Source organism: Ischnura elegans, chromosome 3 (assembly GCF_921293095.1).
Source record: "Ischnura elegans chromosome 3, ioIscEleg1.1, whole genome shotgun sequence".
Classification (NCBI taxonomy): Eukaryota; Metazoa; Arthropoda; class Insecta; order Odonata; family Coenagrionidae; genus Ischnura; species Ischnura elegans.
The window spans coordinates 117,349,431-117,370,500 of record NC_060248.1 but is presented as its reverse complement, the minus strand read 5'-3'; the positions used below and the strand labels follow the sequence as shown (position 1 = coordinate 117,370,500).

The window sequence follows — 21,070 nt, the reverse complement described above, 5'->3', positions numbered from 1 at the left end:
CTCCCCCATCATCAAGTGTGCTTCCCCTCCATCCCATCCCACCCTCACTTTTGCCATCCGCCTTCTATCCCCCACTCGCCCCTCCTCCCCGCATATTCCTCCCCAATTTCCGGCCGTCATTCCACCAATATCCCTTTCATCTCCTTCTTAAAATTTCCACCTCTCCCCCAACCTCTGGATTAGAGCGAGACTGTTAAAAGCTTAGTGCCCGTATGGATCGGAATGTGCATGCCCCGATTTGTTACCTTGAAGGCCGTTTTACACGGTGCACGGAATTGCGCAATCTGACGTACGTGCGAAGGCGCAATCAAAATTGCGTCGTGTAAAGCGGTGAATTGCTAGAACACATGCGAGAATGCGTGGACGTGAGATGGCAAAATAGCCCCTGTTCTAATTTCGTTCATGCATTCGCGCAATTCCACGCCATTTTAGAAATTAATGCAGCTCTAACCTGCGCAATTCCGTGCTCCGTGTAAAACGGCCTTGAGATGCGTGAATCACACGGTCATTTTTCCCCCCGTCCTTTCCGAGCGATAGCTCCAATGATAGCGGAAAAATGAAGGTTTCAAGCAAGCATTTTCCGCGATGGCTTCAGGGATGGATATCCCTGATATCCCTTCCCTTTTTCCATCGCTGGGCACGTCCCTTTTTTTTCCGTCGCCGAAATCATCGCATACCGTCTTTCAGCCAATCTGATGTCACGCTACTTGCAGTGATTGTAACGCCTCGCTTGGCTTTTAATTGAAAGACAGTCGTAAATACGGTGACGGAATAAACGATGGGTAAAGGGACGGTGGGAATGACCATGTGATACTGACTTTAAATTCTGCAGTTAGTCTTCAAGAACAAGACTATCGTGATTGCAATGCTGGCAATAGAAGGAGCATTTCGGAAATGTCATTACTCATTGAATGTAGTGCGTGAACTGTAAAAATATTCTCAGTACAAAATGCATGATTTTAAAATAATTTTGGTACTTAATCTTTGAATATGAAGGCGTGGAACAATTTCTCTTGGCTCTGAATATATTGATAACACAAGGTATGCATTAATATAAAGATACTCTACCGTTTAAGGTGGGTTTCATGGAGATTTTTCGAATCACCCCTCCTGACCTCTCTCCCACTGCTATTCGTAGTAAGGTCTATTACCTTTCATCATGTAGTTATTCTTTCATATTTATAAGATAATCGTAATCAATAATAATTTATAACTATTGGAACTTCTACCCGCTTTGACATTGAAAAATATATCATTTCGAATCTGAAGAAGTTTATTTTTTTTCAACATTAGAATGAGTAAACTCTTGGACGGTTTTTGTTTATATGCTACTTTTTCCGCTTTAATTTATTTAGTTTTCTGCTCATATGTGTGTTAATGTAAATATTGGTCATTGATTTGGTTTCTTCTTCCCGTTTTGAAAACGATAGCTGGTAAAATCATTTAAAAAATAGTGCTAAACGCAGATGAAGCCATGCATCACGGATTTGATGTTAGAATCGAATTTAATAGAATGGTATTTTTTTATCGATGTCTAATGAAGTATGAGTGAAGCATTTTTCTCCGGAAACGCAGCTATGCTATTTGCAGACTCTTTTCGCGAACAGAATTTTTCCTCTTTTCGCGCGCAGTGGCGATTGCGCTTGGCTGAGCACTTCCCTCGGAAATGTCGCAATCCTCGGCGAAATCCTCCAGGGACGATTTAATGCGGTGAATCGTGCGGAATAAGGCGATAAACTCAATCCCCTCCTTACTTCTCCTCCCCCTTCGTTCTTGTTGTGCCTTATTTTTTTATGAACGGGCGGTGGCAATCTTGTTCGCGGTTTTCAGGATGGAAATGGTGAGCGAGACTCCTCTACACCGAGCATTATTTTCTCTTATTTCAACCCTTTGTTAAGGCTGGGAAACATTGAACGTGAGAATCAGAAAGGGTAGAATTGTTAAAGCTAGATATGGTACAGTAATGGAGATGATGGAATTGGAAAAAAAAGATGTTGTCGTCGAGATGAAAAGGATGCAACTACTCTGGTATCGCCATGTTAATAGAATTGATGACACTAGATGGCAAAAGCATGTATTGGATTGTAGTCTTCTAGAAAAACTGACTAGAGGAAGACCAGCAGCTCGATTCTGTAAATGTCATATGCCCTTCATTACTGGATTTAAGACGCTTCTGTCAATCTTATGACGACGGCGCGTTTGGAGCGATTCTGTAACTTTTCACCGACTTCAGTAACACTTTCCGCCCGTCGAATCTATCACGTCAGAAAGAGCCGCTGAAAGCTAAGTCGCGTTTTTAACTATGAACTTATGTCCATATATGGTTTTATTGCTTCATGAATGTATTATAATCAATGGCAGTGGCAACAGAAAATGTATTGCGCATCACCCTTGATGAATTTTGACTGTATTTTTAATTTATAAAATTTTAACCTTGTATCTTCTCAGATATACCCTGATCCTTGATAAAAGTTAACCCTTAATTTAAAAATTGTAACCCTGTGTCCTCTCAGATGTAATATGTCTTGTGTTTGAGAGGCATAAAAATGGATTTCCCCTTATGCCCCGAAAATTTCAAGATCATTATTGAATTTATGAATGAGCAGCAAGTCAAAATACCCTCATGTTCTGCGGAAGTGTTGCTGCCTCTTCTTTCTCATCTGTTGGTTTTCACTTTCCTCGATACAATTTTCGCAGTGCTTCAGGATATAAATTTGAGTTTACGTGTGATGTCTCATGTATAACGGCCATAATAAATCGTAATGTACTGTAGTTGCTCATCTTTTGTTACTTTTCAATGATTGAATTGAAGAATCATTATGATTGTATCGTTGGGTGGTTATTATGATTTATAATGTGCAATCATTATCTATATCCTCATGTATTAGCAGCTACTTTTTAGAATAACCTGTAGCTAAATTCATATGACTGTCTTTCCCTTTAATGCATGGTATATTTTCCCATGCCGTGTGTTTTGAGTTTATGACAATAATTTTCGTATTTTCACGTGATGAAAAATTTGAAACTGCCATTATGAATTACAATCCGAAGGACACATGTGCGCAAGGTTAAATTTTCCCAAATAGTGTGCATTCATTGAGTCCTTTTTTTACTTTATCATTGCGTATGCTTATTTCGCTCGCAGTAAATCTCATTCTGCGGTTCGAATGACTCCGTAACTCATTTCTGTGGTTAACTCCGAGACTGTCCTTGAGTCGGTGGTATTTTCTGTATCTTCCAGCTTCCAACTATTGCTCTCAGATTCTTCTCACTGAAATGTTTGCCTTTTTCTCTTATTTTATATACATGCCGTTTTCGGACGTAAGTTTGGGGAATTTCACCTTCCTTTAGAAGCATGCTGCTATAATCATTAGCAAAATTTTACATTTGCTTCTAGTTGGAGTCAAATTTTACGCCTTGCAATTATTATAATTTTTTTTGCATATTCTGGACCTCAATGTCTCTGGCAACTTTCATTTTTACATATTCTATCAACTGAAACCTGATAGAAATGGTATTACAGTGGTATAACAGCTATGCGGTTACTTTTGCAGATGCACAAGTTTAATTGTTAACCGATATTCGAGGCATATTCATAAAATAAGTGTCGTGGGCAGCGATAAAAAAAATGCTTAGAAGTGAACGGCGATTATGTAGAGAAGTGAAGTAGGTTTGTAGCCAACTAAAAGTGCCAATAAAATGTGTTTCATATGAGTATATTTTTTCCTGTGATAAAACGGCCCTTACTGTATGAATATGCCTCGTATTTTGTGTCTCACTGTTGGACGTCTTAGTTTCGGAGAAAGGGGACAGTTATCAGGGACCAGTGTCTTTTCTTGCTCTGTATTGGCTCTTTTCACTTGCCTCCGATGTACAGTGCATTGTTCTCGAAGTGATTGCTCATTTGAATGGTTCCAAAAGCTCTGGTATTCGAAAAGCACGTTTGGATTCTGTCAATTAAGTAATATTCACCCCCACGTTCTCTCTTTTGCATTGTCTTGCATTCTTGGCAGCCATTGCCCGCGTCCATCGTGAATTCCAGAGATGATTGGAATGAGACGTCAGCCGTTGTTCCTTCAGCGTTAGTGGGTGTGCTCTGCATACATGATGGCTGCATCTCCAAGATAATGTGACCGTTATCGATCTATATTTCCTCTCTCAATCCAGATATAATGGTAATCATCCAATCGCTAATGGAACCCAGAGGATATCTTGTACAAATTATTTTATAAATATGCGCGCTGTATGCTGAAACTCATCATTATTAATTTGTGTTCGTGAAGTTGTGGAAAAATTTACGTTTTTGTTTGAAAAAAAGGAAGCACATTAGCAAGAGGGGGAGTAAGGAAATAATTGTAATTTTTTTCCCTGAACTTAAAATTAATCTCCTCTGATATGAAAAGAGTTTCTTCCGTGCTAAGCCATCCTATTATATTTCTATTTAAGCTCGCGTCCACATGACTTTTCTATGTTTATGCACCCCAGATTTGTGAATTTCATCAGCGGACTCTTGAGTAAGGATTGTGCCTTTCCGTGCGCATACGAAAGGGCTTAAAAACGCTCTCTGTGCTAGTAATGGTTTTCAATATATATTTATTTTGTTTCGTCTAAGATTCTTATCGAACCGCAATCTTATGCTTCATTTATGTAAATTTTGATGTGAATATAATTATTATAAGCGCCTTGAAAGGTTTTGTACGGTATTTAAAGTTAATTTTTCTCTTAAATTCCAAAATGCAGTTTAGTGTTGCCCGTTTCCTAGAATCATCAGAAATTTTCTCGGTGTCTTTTAATTGTACTTCGTGTGATTGAAATTAGGTGCAGGTGTAGAAAATAATATCTACTTGATGAGTTCCTTTTCCTTCCCCTCCCTCGTTTCCCTAACATTCTACCCTCTAGCACCATTTTCAACATCCCCTCCCCGCTAAGTATTCGCTCCATCCATACATTCTGTCTCCTCGGTACCTCATCCAAAAGCTGCCTCTCCTCGCCAACGATATCCAGCACTTCGTGGTTCCTTTTCCTCTCCGTCCATTTCACCCTCTCCATTCTTCTCCATACCCACATCTCGAATGCCTCCAATCTTCTCTCGTCTTCTTTTCTCAGTGTCCACGTTTCCGAACCGTAGAGCGCTACACTCCAGATCAAACTCTTCACTAACCTTTTCTTTAAACTCTTACTTAACGATCCTCTCAGAAGCTCCTTCCTGTTCATGAACGCCTCTTTTGCTAATGCAATTCTCTTCCTTATATCCTTACCACTGTATCCGTTTTCTGTATCCCATCTTACTACTGTATTATGAAATATATATTGTTAACACACATTATGAGCAATGAGGCCCGACGCTGCGAGACAAGGAGAACCATATGGAATGCGTGAAGTAGCCAATATTAGTGAGTATAAAAGACGCTCAAGTGATGCAGATCGATCGAAGAATCCGTTTCGGAGCAGGAAGGGGTGAAAAAGAGGGAGAGGAGTTGGGCAGGGGGTGTGTGTTGTAAAGAGAAAAAGAGGAAGTTTTCAATCAGTAAATCACGCCAGGAGGGGAATCCAACGACTTTCTGAATATTACCGGAAATATTGAAGGGGGCCTGGGCAGCGAATTCGATTTCTTCTCTTCCCTCACTTTGTCGTCAGAAATTCCTGAGAACACAGGAAAAATTCCCTCGTGGATGAGTGTGATTTTTAGTGTGATGTCGTTCGAGTATGTATCTTGGCTTAAACTAAGAAAACCATATGAGCTAAATATTAGTGGGTGGAAAAGACACTCATATGATGCCGATCGATCGAAGAATCCGTTTCGCAGCTCAAAGGGGTGAAAAAGAGGGATTGGAGTTTGGCCACGACCACCGAGATACGCACGGAAAGGCACCATCCTTACTCACGAGTCCGCTGATGAAATTCACAAATCTGGGATGCATAAACATAGAAAAGCCATGTGGACGCGAGCTGAAATACTAAATATAATAGGATAGCTTAGCACGGAAGAAACTCTTTTCATATCAGAGGAGATTAATTTTTAGTTCAGGGAAAAAATTTAAATTATTTCCTTACTCCCCCTCTTGCTAATGTGCTTCCTATTTTCAACCAAAAAAAAAATGTAATTTTTCCACTACTATACGAACACAAATGAATAATGATGAGTATCAACATACTGCGCGCATATTTATAAAATAATTTTTACAATATATCCTCTGGGTTTCATTAGCGATCTCTATCGGTGGTCGTGGTTTGGAAGGGGGTGTGTGGGGATTTTATCACGTGGCTCTTGGGAATTCTATGTACACATTGACGTATTCTGTTTGACTGTCGATTTACTCTATTTCCCGAATCCCTTCAGAGAATCTTTATTATCGGGTAACGTAAGCGGTAGAGGCAGCTAAAATTTCACGAATAATTGCTGTAAAGTATAGGTCAGTCAAGTGACTAACGTTTGATGTAAGGTTGATGTTCACCGTTATATCTCGTCTTGCGAAAGTTTTACTTTTGCTGAAAAGTATATATAATGAAGTGAGAAGCCAAGGGGTACAAGTGATTTTCTTTTCTAAACAGAGTTTAGTATAAATATTAGGTAATGACAATAAACGATATCAACTTGATATTTAGTAGTGCATTTGAATTTACACTCGATGTCAGCTTAGGTCAGAGACTCACTCATATCCATTGGCCACCAAGTTTTTGTATATCTCTTCTCTCAATTTCTATAACTATCTCTGAAATAAGAAAAATCACTGGTACTCAATGACTTCTCACCCCCTCATATGTTAGTGAGATTTTTCTGGGTCGTATTGGAATGTATTTTCCTTTGGTTGCCATAGCATGGAGAAAATCGTATTTAACTTGAAGGACACTCCCTAAAGAGACGCATTTTTGACGTAAGACAAGAGGAATTTTTTGATTTTATGGGTTGCCCATAGGAAGGGGAATTATTTTCGCATATAGTCCTTTCGTGAAGAAGGCATTTTACAGAAAATAAAATTGCCTGTCCCCGGAAATAATTTGTTGTATTCTAGAGTATCGAAATGAAAATGAATAATATTTAATTGACCTCAATTGAAAAAGGAACTTCTCTAATTAGGGCCTGTATCTCGATGACTCGGTCATCATCAGTTCCTGGGTATGATGCGTGGTCATCGAAACCAGGGTGGTAATGAAAGCGCTTATTTTTACTGGTAAATTTCCCTGTAATTTTATTTTTCATTTTGATTTTACGGAGAAGTTTTTTCATAAAAATTATGCATTTTACAGGTGAATTTATCAAGTTTTCCAATGATTTTGATAGGGATAGTCTGAAATTATTTTCCACAGGTAATCATAGAGAGAGAGAGGCGAAAATCACATTTTATACAGTGGAATCTCTCCCTAAAGAGGTCGTTGGTCTAAATTTAGCTTTTCTCTTTCTCGCTCTGCTTTCAGTTTTCTTCCCCTCTGCTCTTCTCCTTCACAATCGATCGTAGTAAGGCCGCCCGAAAGCGGAGGAGCGCTTGGTTTCCTCCCCTTCGCCAACCCCACTCGCCCCCTCCCCCCTTCCCAGTACCTCTCCCGAAGCCAGACACACAATACGTGTCCAATGGATTGAGGGGGGGATGGGGTGGGAAGGCTAAAGTGTGTGTGTTTATACTCTCCTCCCATGAAAGAGGGTTGGAATAATGTTTGAGGCTGAGGCTTTTTTCCCCACCTCGATCTCTATTCTCCTTTTTTCTCTTCGCTTTCGGATCGAAGCGAGTGCTTCCAAGATATCCTCCGAGAGTCTTTAAGGGAGATCATCATAGCTAAACTCGAGGCAAGCGCGGGCATTCACACCAATAATGACTCCCTCTCTTTATCCCTCACAACTTTTTTTTTGCTTCGCATATCGAAAGTAGAAGTTTCACGACACTCAGCCATCATTTTGCTTACTCGCTTCTCTCATGCATTTTGTTATCCGCCTCTCGAATCATTGTCATCTTGACGTAGTATAATTCGTTAAAATATTAACTGCAAAACTCTGATTGATAACCCGATTTAAGTTGCGAGTTGCGGTTACGAGATACTTTAAAACAAAATTTTTGTATCAATTCGTATTAATTTTGAAGAAAATGTGCGTTTCCAGCATTTTCATTCACAGACGACAAATCCCACGCAGACTTAATCCATAATATTTTGTTAATTATTTATTCGAAATTATTTCCACCGAAAGCAATGCACTCATAGTCTTGACTTTGAGTGTTTTTCCTTCCTTGCGTATACTTCAATGTTTTTCTCTTGCTATATTCGAGATTTATGTTTTTTTTCTATTGAAATTTCGTGTATTTAATTGGGTGCTATAAATTGATTTTACCACCCGAGGGAATGGTCAACTTGTTACCTTATCTTTAATAATAATAAAACAACGAAGGAAAAAACGCATCATATCCTCAATAAAAGGCTGTTCGAAGGGAAATTTTCGTTCGGACACCTCCAAAACTTCGATGTGCCGGAATATTTCATCCGAGCGGGTGTTTTTGAGCGTCACCGCACCGCGTTATTTCGTGGCGTCGCTTTTGAAGCGCGCCCCCTCCGTGGTCTACCCTCTTCGTTCCTCCCTCTGCGCTCAGTGGGCTGTGGCTGCGTCGCCCGACAGTCTGTCTCCACCAGTCCATCGGTGTTGGAGATGGTGGGAGTTTGTGTAAGGCAAGATTGTCGGAAGGGAGGCGTGGCACTTTTGGGGAAGGGGGCGTCTGCGGGGGCGCTGCTTTCGACGCACGCACCGTGGAATTCAGAAATAAGACTCTATGGCCACGTACCCATACCGATGCGCATTACGGACGATTCACGAGAATTCTCGTTTATACTGTTAGCCCCTTCTATTTTGCAGATTTAATTTCATTATTTATAAGATTGGAGGAATCAAGCGAGATGGAGTGGAATTGATTCATAATGAAAGATGATTTGCAATTTTCCACAAAAATAAATTTAATCCGACCCGAGTTTCGATGTTACTACATCATTTTCAAGGTACTCTCTCCTCCCCTCAAAATCTCTCCCCTCAGTTCTCCCACTCCCGCCTCCTAAATATGTATAAATTAACTGCACTTACCACCATTTGTACCTTGAAAATGATGTAGTAACATCGAAACTCGGGACGGATTAAATTTATTTTTGTGGAAAATTGCAAATCATCTTTCATTATTCATTATTTATGTTTTTTCATAAATTACGGGCAACTATAATAAATAATAAAAATTTTCGTAGGCAGTACACTTTCAAAACGCCTTTGTCATGCACTTTACGATAATTATGCTTTCCGGAGGACCGATCTTGAATCGAATTCCATCGAATCTTCGGACGAGGAATCGCTTCAAAGAGCTTCAGCGAATGTAATTTTTGCTACGTTTAAAATGTTTCGTTGTCAAGTAAGGCTTGGAATTAATAATTATTTACGTGACTTATTGTGTGAATGGTAACGACATCAGTGGCATTTCAGATTCAAAACGGGCGCGTGAAACATCAGCTCTGATTGTATATCGCAAGTCGAAACCATCGTAAAGGAGGGTCTTCGGTACTTGACTTAAGAAACGGTATCCTTAGGACTCACCACTCACTCAAGTTATTCGACCTTGGTGTCTGCCATTGTTTTTTACTCACTAACAATTTGTTTCTACACCCTCTTCTTTATTCACCTCTTGCTATGCATAAAGGAAAAATGAAGATATAAAGACAAGCCAACGTTAATTGAGAATCTACTTTCACTCTTTCCTTTAGACTTTACCCCTCTATTCCACCCCTTTCGACTGTTCCTGGCGACTTCCTTTTCTTCGCCGTCTTCCTGGCATTTTTTATGGGTCCCATTGCGGGTGACTGTTTGCTCGTGCTCATGGGAAAAACGAAGAAAGCGATGTTGAAAAAGGAAATTTGGTGCTCCTTCAAACATTAAAAATAATATTTCTTTTATTAAGGCAGAAATGCGGAGCATCCATTTTTCCAGCCTCTAATCTCGTCTTCTTTCCTCTCGATGCCTTTCATGTAACGAGGAGTACTTCCTTTCATCATCTTCGTTATGTATGTTTTTTTCCTGCCTCAGGACCTTGGTACGTTTCAGGCGATCACCCCGCCCTCATTACTGCCATATTTTACCGTCTGTCTATGTGTCTGTTAAGTTATAGTCATGAATTATTTTCGATTTAACCTTTTTTAATTTTGGGGATGTGTTGGTATGGAAGCTAGAGTTTTGGGTTTCCAACCCGTGGGATCGCATGACTGAAGTGTTTGTGTTTTAAGCTTTGAACTATTTATCTTTTAAGAACTAAGCTAATCTTATGTTAAAAGCAAAAGACTTGTTGTGAAATTTTTTCCGGTTAAAAGAAAATAATATCCGTCGAAGCTGTGGCGCGCCAGCATTCATCTATGGTAGATTATATTACTTCTTGTGACCTTATGAGGTAAAAGCAATACAATGAAGGCGCACTTCACCTTAATGCTGTATGTACTTCACTTTATTCGTAGAAATGTAAAAACATGCCCCACAAATTTAACTGAATGAGACTCATGAGCTAAATATTCACTCAGGCGTATTTTATGCGGGTGTTGTAGATTACCTCTTTTTGTGATTTGGAAGAGGCGATATAACCAGTACCCTGATGTTGAAAAAAAAATCAAAGGCCCTTCCTTGTTTTACGTTTTAATTATAGTGTATTTTAGTAAATTTTAGAGATTTTTGAAACATTCTTACGAGGAGAAGTTGAATTTGGGCCTTCATAGCAATCATCATCAGTCAACAATACTGAGGTAGATTGGAATCTTTTCGTAACTCAATATCTTGGTGAATTAAAATTTCATTAATACGTATTTACCCATCCGACATCCTTGAACCACTTTTTATTGGAAGTTTTACCCTATATAGAAGCTCAAGCTATTCGTATTACATTTTGTTGCAAAATTTACTCCACTTAGTGTGCATATACGGCAAAGTGAAATACCTTTAATTTGTTAGGCAAGTGTGCCATCTTGTATAAATCGTAATTATATTGAGAAAAAATTACACTGTGTTTTGATCATGAAAATGGAAGGAATTTGATTTGGAATCGACCGGGGGAATGTGGTTGGTTGATATTTTTATGCCCGAGTAACTGAGTGCTGTAAGGTTTGCGATGAGATTGCATGGCCGCAAGACTTGAGTGCCAAGTAATAAAGGAAGAGGAAAAGGGTGAGGATGGCTGTAGATCAACTTGAGTGAATCGAGGAATCCAATTTCCATATTTGAAGATGGAGAGCCCTAATAATCTGTTTTCAGTTGTGAGCTCTCCGAGCTATAAAAGCTCCCTAAAACGTTTGTCCCTGCTCCTGATCAAACAAGACGCCCGTCACGTAAAAATTCGCATCACCCGTCGGGCCGACTCGATGAATATCTCATTTCCATGCTTTGATTGATTCCCAGTCTCCCGTATTTTTTTCTCTTCTCCTCCATGTTCGTGTGTTTCTGTCTCCTTCCATCTTCTCTCTTCCGCATCTTCTCTCCGAGGCGAGTTTTCCGATATTTCCGTTTTATCCTCGCCGAGTGCGATGACGACTTTAATAGCTCGTCGAAAGGCATCGCGCCAGTCAAGATATAGAAACGCAATGTAAGAGCGAGCTAATGAGTTTCCACCGTGATGAATTCATATCAGGGGGAGGGAATATAAGTGTTCGAGTGGACTGCTGATTCATTGGAATTCTCTTGAAAGGTATCTCATTAGCTGTTTTCTTTGAACCGATTTCTGATATGAAAGGCTCACGGGAACATTTCACCGTTACCTTCGGGACGATTTTACCAAATAGTTTCATTTATGGTTTCTAGTCATTTTCTAACTGATTGTAAAATAAAATTTAATCACTAATGCTTAGATTTATAGAACATTTGTTCTAAAATTCTTCTTAGTAAGTAAATACCTATCTAGACTTGGTCAACTTGGTTGACTTGTCTTGACATGGTTTGCGCGTAATATATAAAAATGACCTTGTTACGTTCGGGACATTTCGAGGTTATCACAAGATGGTTCAAATCACCACAAACATCACACCAAACCACAAGTTGGATGGCTATCTATACACAAAACTAAGCCGAATTTCAAAGCATATCACACCCCACTAATTTTTTTATCTAAGGTGTAAAATTAAAAAGAATCAATATCATAAATCCCATAATGTTTAGGGTTATAAAGCGGGGTTTATTTAATGCATGTTGCTACGGGACAAAGACACTTCTCGCGTATTTTATTTCAAGCTATGTTTCACCATCTTTGACGTCAAACATGCTGGTTACCAAGCAAAGTTAGGGTAGGTACAGAGAAAGTGAATCCTTAAATTTTTTATGTTGCTTTTTTCCAGCAGCATAAACCTAAAGTATCCTTTTCATGTAGTTTTGATTTGCGGTTGGACAAATGCATGATGTTTCTCTGGCCTAGGGGCGCAACAGGCCCCCCTAATCGCTGGGGAGATCTAAAAAAGGTAAATTTCCCCCTACCTTCCTTGTTGCGCCCATGGATCTTATAAATGGGGAAATAAGAATTATTGCTGAACTCCGTTTTGTGCTACGAGGGGCGGGGAGGGGGGAAAGTTTCATCTTCTGCGTATAAAATTTTGTGTTGCATTCAAAATCAAATCGGAGCGGATTCGCTGTTGATTGGGTGATATCTTGGGTGAAATTTTGCAAAATTTGATTACTTTTCTGTAATTAAATATATTGCTTCATCATCATGAGAAGCGTCATGCATATGCCAAAAAAATAGTACATATCCGGCCAAAAATCTAAAATATGCTGCTGTAATGGACCTCATCAAATAACAGGTAAAAAAAGTAGGCTTCCCATGTTAAATATATTGAGTGAAATTTTGCAAACGTTAATTATTTGTCTGTGATGATGGAATTCCATGAAGTACTGGCCGCTAAAATCACTAATAGTTCTAAGTTAAACAGAGTCAGGCTTCAATTGGTGGAAGTTAGACATATTTAAATAAATAAAAGGTCGTAGAACTTTTCCACAATTTATTTTCTGTGTACAACGCGTTTCGGCTCAATGTGCCATCTTGTCTGTCATCTGAGTCCTGTACCAGATGATGGCTGTGAGCCGAAACGCGTTGTACGCAGAAAAAAATTGCGGAAAAGTGCTACGATCTTTTATTTATTTAAATACTAATAGTTCTGCAAATCGGACGAATTCCAGCAAAAAGTTGGTCATAATCTCGGATTTTCAGGGCGGTAGCCACCCCTAGAAAAAAGGATAGAATAACTACAGAATCGTGCTTGAGGAGGACAATACTCCTCCCCCACTCACCCTGCCTTTGTTACGTTCATTCCAACCTCCTTAAGTTTTTAAAGTATTTTTAAACGCCAGGAAATGCGACCGTCTGAGCGGGAGTGTAGCGCCCTCTTAATATTCAAGACGCGGACTCTCTCTCTCTCTCCTCCCCCACCCCTCCCTTCTCCCATTTCAATGCGCACTCCCCTTCGATTTGTGCACGCACAGCTTCCCTCAATGCATGCACTTCATCCCTCCTCCCTTTCCCCCATCGCTTCCCTCAAAAGCCTCCCGACACCCACGCTAAACATCTCGCTCGAACAGGTGGTTCCAAGTTCCCTTCCCTTCTTTTTCACTGACTCACACACGGTGTAATGCCCTTCCCACCCTCCTCCCTCCCAACCACACCAACCAACCAAAATACACCCTCCGTCCTCTCCTAAACTTCCGCACTTGCGAGTCGTTACTTGTCTCCAGAGCCAGCCTCATTCCAACGGAGTTTAGAGTCGGCTGTAGGGATTTTGTTTCTACTCACTCGAAGATTTGAAGGAAACTTTGAATTAGTGAGATAAATGAGAGAATAAATGATTGCATTAGGCTGGGTTAACTTTAGTAATCTTATAACGAAAACTAGTTTCTGTCGGCGACTTTCGGGATATGTTATGGAGAATATCCCACTATTTCTGTAAGAAGTTTGTCGATGCGTATTGTTTAACAGCAAGCGTTTACTTCCGTAAACTTTCCAAACGTTCTCCGTCAACTTTAGCGGCTGTTCCGTCTTCTTAAAACGACTGTCTTCACTTCTGAAATTATTCCGAAATCCAATACTAAAATAATTTCGTAAAAACTTCTAAAGTTATAGTGGCGGAAAAATACCTCTCTTATTTTATCGTTTCTGTCTTTCGGGCCTGGAAATATGGCACTGTTCTTATTTTAATTGTAAGATAATGTTCTCCTTGTATTTCTAAAGGAATCTGACGTTAATGTTTCAATTCTTAGGTTAGCGCGTATCTTCCGAGTCTATTGGTTCCCGTCCTAATTCCTGTAAATGCTGTGTTACGCTTTCGTACCTGTTGTTGAAGAATCTCCCCGATTTCGTTTATATTTTATTCAGGTCGCGGATTAAATCATTCTGCGCTTGTACCTGGCCCGACAACGCCCTTGACGAATCCTATCTTAATTAGGACTCAAATATATGTGACGTGTGTTCTGCAAGATAGGTTTGAAATCATCATATCTCCCAGAAGTTTGTGTAAACTTGAAACTTGGGCCAACATGGTGTAAAAAGATGAACCGAGAGATGTGGGAAAAGCGTCTTCACTCGACGAGAAACAATTTTTTTTATTTCCCATTGTGATATTTAAGTAAATGAAAGGTCGTAGCACTTTTCCACAAGAATTTTTACCAGACATCCACTTTTATCCAACATCTTCTACTGGTACCGTTATGTTGATGACATCATCTGCTGCTGGACCGGAAGTGCTAGACAATTAGATACATTTCTGAATCTTTTAAATACCCAACATCCCAACATTACGTTCACAGTGGAAATAGAATCCGATAAACAAATAAACTTTCTTGATCTCTCCATATCCATAGTTGGTGACAAACATGAATTTGGTGTGTATAGAAAACCCTGCTATAGTGATACAATCATTCCAAGTGACTCATGCCACCCAACCTCCCAGAAATTATCCTCATTTCATTCCATGTTGCATAGATTGGTGAATTTACCGTTAAGTGCTGTGAATTTCAATAGTGAACTTTCTAATATCAAGTCAATTGCAGTTTCAAACGGCTATAGTGTAAACATCATTGCCAAAATGCTTCAAAGAAAGTTAAAAACGCGAGCTATTTCACAGCTTTGCTCCCTTCCCCTCATCACTGAGAAATCCAAAAAATGGTGCCGGCTATTGTTTGTAGGGGATCTTTCAAATAGGCTTGCTCGCAAATTCCCCAAAAATAAATTCAATGTCTCTTTTTATAACCCCCACACTCTTGGTAAAGTTTTGTGCCGCAACAAAGACAAAATAGATTCAATCAATCAATCTGGCATTTACAAGGTTAATTGTGAGTCATGCAACATGTGTTACATCGGCCAAACAGGCAGAAGTTTCATTACCAGAATGAAAGAACATAGACGGTGCTGGAAAAATGGAGATGAAACGTCACTTCTCGCTAAACACCTTCTTCAGACCTTACATTATTGTAATTTTAAACCTGAAATTCTACATTTAGAAAGTAAGGGTACAAGACTGGATGTTTTTGAGCAATTTGAAATTGTACAAAGTGATTTAAATACGCTTATGAATGAGCAAGTGTTTTTCACCCACTCCCCTCTCCTAAAGATACCCTTCACCAAAAAAATGGTGAAATTCTTTCCTCACCCACGCCTTAAGTGCCCCAACATCCACGGGGTGTTTCCCGTCCGCCCATCCTCTCTACGCATTTGACCATTTTCTATTGCTGGCAATTTCCTCCCTTGAACCCCCGCTAACTTTCACTCCTTCTCAGCTAACCCAAAGGGACTCCTCACCCCGCCTTTTTTCCTGCGTCGCTACTTACTCCTCTCACTTTCAAAAGACACGCGGCCTCTTTTTACCCTAAGCCCCCCTTTTTTCACTCTTCTCAACACCCCCTCCTCCTGTTTTGCTATGGTCTTCCGCACGTGTCGTCATTTTACAGTTATGACCAGAACCCTCCCTCCAACGTGGGTTCTCCACATCCCGTAGTTGTATCTTTCCCCATTGTCTATACTCTGTACACCCGCTCCCACCCCCCCCCCCATCCTCAAAGATGTCAAATCCTCTCCTTCTCCAATACTCTCCTCTCTCAAGGGTATAAAAGGGATCTTCACATGTGTTCAAGCGTCTTGTACCAGATGATGGCTCAGTGAGCCGAAACGCGTTGTACGAATTAAAAATTCTTGTGGAAAAGTGCTACGACCTTTCATTTACTTAAATATGTCTAACTTCCACCAATTGAAGCCTGAATCTGTTGAACTTATCCCATTGTGATATTTGGTTTATTGGTGGTCCAAATTTTAAACTAACTAACGTATTTAAAAACAGCGATCAACGGTCTCGTTTTAAGTTGCTATGTCCGGAGAAATAAATCTGAATCATGTATGTATACTTCTTGTAGAGGCAAACATGTTTTTGATTTTTCACGGAGAAGAACTTTAGTTTCTAGTTATTTAGATCATAGCTGGAATATTTCCTGTTGTGCCTCTTAGCGGCGTTGAAGGATATTTTTAAAGGTAAAGAGTCCTAGGGGATGTAAGCGCGAGGTGAGTGAGTTCACCAGCTGTGTGTACGACTTTTTTAAATATGCTCGTGGGACAGGACGAGGAAATCAGGCCCAAACAGGAAAAACCTGGACAGAGCCAGAGGATGAATAAATCCCTGCTACCCTCAGTATGGTGTAAGAATGCGTGGCACATCATCACATATTCAGCAATATCCCTTGTTGTTTCTTTTCCTACATGTAGGATATATTTTTTTGGCTGGGATCTCCAGTTCATTATTTCATTTCTTTCTCCCAACCATTTTTAGCAGAATGACATTTTTAGAAGAAATATCTTTCTGTGGAATTTTAATATGAGGCATTGTAAATGGTGGCTTAAAATTTGTTGGTATTAGCCGTGAAAACATCGTGATATTCTTTTGCTCTCATTTACTCCTGAAGTAGTGTCTAAGTCTGTGGCGAAAAGTTACTTTAAAAAGTGTGAATACGATCAATGTTCTCCAGCCCAGTATATAATTTGGCTTTATTATTTTAAGATTATTATTTATTGCTTTTGGTGTTACGACGTTTATTTTTTTTTTAATAGATTACATACCCTTCCTCATTTTGTTATCGATTTTAAAGAGGAATTCACGTTACACGTCTTCGTTTGAATTAAAGGCATGGCAAAATTTTCAGTATCTGCCTCTCATGTACATCTGCTAAATGAGGTGAGAGTGATATTTATGGCAAAGTTTTAGTTAAACAAGTTATTGTATAGTTGTGAGATAGCACCTTGAGAGATTCGTTGGTAGCCATGATTACCTTTGATGTAACCACGATTGTTTTGGGTTGAAATTGATACGGGTAGAGTTCCCGATTATGTCCTTAAAATGTTGTAATAACTTAACCATCGTTAAAGTCCAAAATATCTTTTTTTATTCAACATGGTCCAATATCGTAATTTCTTCCTGGTAATTGCCTGCGATATCATGAGCTAATTATTGAGAGCTGATAATGGAATATCCATCGAAGTTAAAGTAATTGACAAATGCTATCGATGTAGGTAGTCATATTATCGCGGCGTTGGTGGCTTGTATGATGATATATGTTGCTTGTATGCTGGTGGCTGTTATGGTGATAATAATTCCCAACTCACTCTCAAACAAGGGAAGGGCTCTCTGCCTAGACGTTACTTTCATTATGCCATACTTTGGTAAACGGTGCTTGTACCCACTTGTATGAATGGAAGGGTACGGGATATGAGCAAGTGTTCCTGAATTCGTGGAAAGTTAGGGTATTTTTTCTTGAAGTCATATCGAAGGTGATTATGGTTCCCCATATTATTGCAAGTAGTTGCACAACGTGAAGAAAATCTAATTTGGTTTTCGTTCGTTTATGATTTGCAAAGCTCCTTTAAAAAAATTCCACAGTCTTCTGTTGAATTTGGGTTGATATTCAAGCATTACTGCCTAATGCTACAGGGTGTTCATTTAAGCAATCTAATGTTTTCATTTCTTTCTTTTTCAGGTTGGTACTGATTCTAGCTGTGAAATATTTAAGAGTAAAAAGTGCTGTTCAATCAGCAGATCTACATTCGCGTAAGTTATTCACATTTATACTGATTTCTAATTACGTCTTGTTGAATCCCTCGTCTAGTGGTGGATACTATAACATATATTGTAGCTGAGTGTGAGGCATGACGTTATTTCTATCCTTTTGGAGAAGAGATTAATGCAACGTTATCTAGCGTTGACGTTACCTCAATTTAAATTGAGACTCCCCATGATTTTTTGCATTACAATATATGAATTCTGTACAAGTATAACGCAGTATCACTGCATGCCGCGGCCATACTCTCGCGATTCTTTTTAACTAATTTTGTTTTATTACTGTTTGTTATTTTAATTTTATTAACTTCTTTGTTTCATTATTTTGTATAATTGCACTTAAATTTCGGCATTATTGCTGTCCCTGTGTACCATTTTCTTTAAAATAAAAATAAATAAAATAAAATGATTCAGACTACGGTACTAGTCTTTTATTTGTTTTCTTCATTGTTGAGCGTTCTCTCCTCTCGTCCATTTATAAACGACCCTTTCGTTTACACGAATGCCGGTTTGTGGGACGGAACGATATCGCACGGATAAATGTCTCCCCTGTGCAAATATAATGTAAGTCGCCGATCAGTGGCACAGTGGCTCTTAACACGCAAGTGGATGTCGGTGTAAATCTCCATCAAGCGTTTTTCCTTTTTCGAGGCAAAACCTTTTCCTGGTTGGGGGAAAGCCATGTTTGGTAGGAGGGCTGATGCGGGTCGCCTCACATGGAAGGATTCACACTGCGGACGAGGGTGTCTTTGTGACAGAAGATTCCTCGCGGAAGCCTCACCCGAGTGGACGTACCAGAGGTAGATGGAGGTGGGGACGGTTGCGTGACTACGTGTATCTCTAGCCGAGATTTCACTCCCCCTCAATCGGGAGGAAGGAAACGACATAAAAAAGGCGGTAAAGCTCGCGTATCCACTACTAATGGGGGAGGGGAGTATGTTTCATTCATGGATTAGCGCGAGCAGCACTTGATTTTCGCACCCCGGTGGAAGAGTGACTAAAAGAAGATGACAACTTGATTATTCGTGATCGACTTCCCTCTGTAGTTAGTACACAGCATAAAGAGGAGAAAATTAAGCTCCTTGTGCTGAAAATTTTCTTCAAGCTTTATGTAGAAGTTAGGGTGGGAGTGTAAAAATCGGTATGGTATGTTATTTGGAGGAGGCGACCGAGCTTAGGTCATTTGCGCCATGAGGAGAGGGTAGGTAAGGAAGGGTGGAGAGAAACCCGGCGTCGGCATTAGCCTGCTCTTAACGAAAGGCGCCAAGGGGACCACAGCTTAACGTCCCATCCGACGGACGGAGTGTTGCGCTTGAAATGTCCTCCACATATCATTCAAGCAGGGATCGGGCAGTCTCTGAAAATTCTCTGCCATCGCCGGGATTTGAATCCGAGCCCACGGGGTGGGAAGCCAACACTCTAGCCGCCACACCAGCCCGTTCCCCGTGTGAAAATCGGGCGAAGTGTAGGCTCTCACTTTTTCCCGACGAATGGTGGGAGTAAATTTGATTCCTAGAAGAAATCATCGGCCCTGTTGACGATGAAAAAATATTTCATCGAAACGCCGGAAAAAATTGAGACCGAGGAAATAACCCGGATAAAATCCCGGAAAGAATACTGAACCGAAGTTCTCTATAGAAATATTGACGAAGGTGCTGTGGAAGCGGTTGAGTACCTGCATACATCGGTGAAATTAAGTTGCGTTTTACGAGAGGAAGTTCGCAAAATTGTATGCTATCTTTTGAGGTACAATATTTGTTTATGAAAATAGGACTCATGGTATTATAGTGCATTTGTTGCTTCGTGAACCTTCATATTCAGACCATGTTCAAGCCCATATATCACACCCGATCGGCGTCCATGACGTTTTTATCAATAATTTCTGATTTATTGTTTGAAAACAAAGGTAATGAGGTATTAGAAATTTAAATAAATCTTTTGTCGGCTTACGTTGAAATCTAGTTTTGAATTCAAAAAGTTAGCAATTCTGAGAGAACGAATACTAAAGAGAATTATCGTAATGTATAATATATTAGTTGATAATCTTGTCATTTAAATGTGAAATAGCCAGAGACATATAAGCTTCACTGATCTTGGAGAAAGGCTGATTCTGGAATCTAGACTTTCTTTGAATTTTTAATGAAAGCTTGTCCAGAAAATTTTAACCTAGTGTTCTTGCGTTTCATTTGGACTTGGAGTTTATCCTCTGAGGACCAACTTGGTGGGATATTTGACTCATTGGCTTGTGTTGTAATAAGACAAGATACGTCAATTTTAGTCGTTGTGAACGACGTTGCATCATTGGGGGCGTAACTCTAAATCTCCTCAATTTAATATATTCTACGCACTAATTTAAGCATACCGGGACTAGCCTTGGTGATATATTTACGAAGTGTCCCGTAATGCACAATTTGTGCGAAAAATCCACACAGAGAAAAATCATTCGCCTTGACCGGGATTCGAACCCGGATCCCCCGATTTCCGGTCGAGTGCTTTAGCCAGTTATGACGTCTCGGTAGCTTAACTGGCTAAAGCACTAGACCAGAAATCGGGGGGAGATGGGTTCGAATCCCGGTCAAGGCGATTTATTTTTCTCCGTGGATTTTTCGCATATATTATACACATGTTTTGGCTTAAATGGTGTAAAATTGATATAAGGAAAGAAAATTTTCTTTTTATAATCCGCACTATGACCATCTACTTGTTTCAACTCAGTTTTTATATTAAATACAACCCACTTCTGACCACTCAGTGACCCGCGAAAATTTTTTGGGGGAACGAGACGTGATACGGCAAAAAGTCATCGATTAACCAGTCATCAATCACCCTGGCCAACCTGACAAAAAGTCATAAATCGTCTGAAACCATTGGAAAATTGTCAAAACTCCAAATTTTCTCCTTCGTTAAAACTGTCGCGCGTACTCGTCATGTTAGATAAAAACAAGTTAAATAAATCTAAGTTCTTATCAAATTAAAAAAATAAATTAAAGTTTTTATCTAA

The 21,070-nt window shown here is 39.7% G+C and overlaps 1 long non-coding RNA gene across 1 annotated transcript in view; it reads left to right on the top strand.

Annotated features, from left to right (window-relative positions):
* LOC124156423 overlaps positions 1-18,487 on the top strand; it is a 71,541-nt gene extending 53,054 nt beyond the window's left edge. Inside the window, exon 2 of the long non-coding RNA XR_006864316.1 lies at positions 18,119-18,487. This is a non-coding gene — a long non-coding RNA (uncharacterized LOC124156423). The remainder of the gene's footprint in view (positions 1-18,118) is intronic.
* Positions 18,488-21,070: the final 2,583 nt, after the last annotated feature.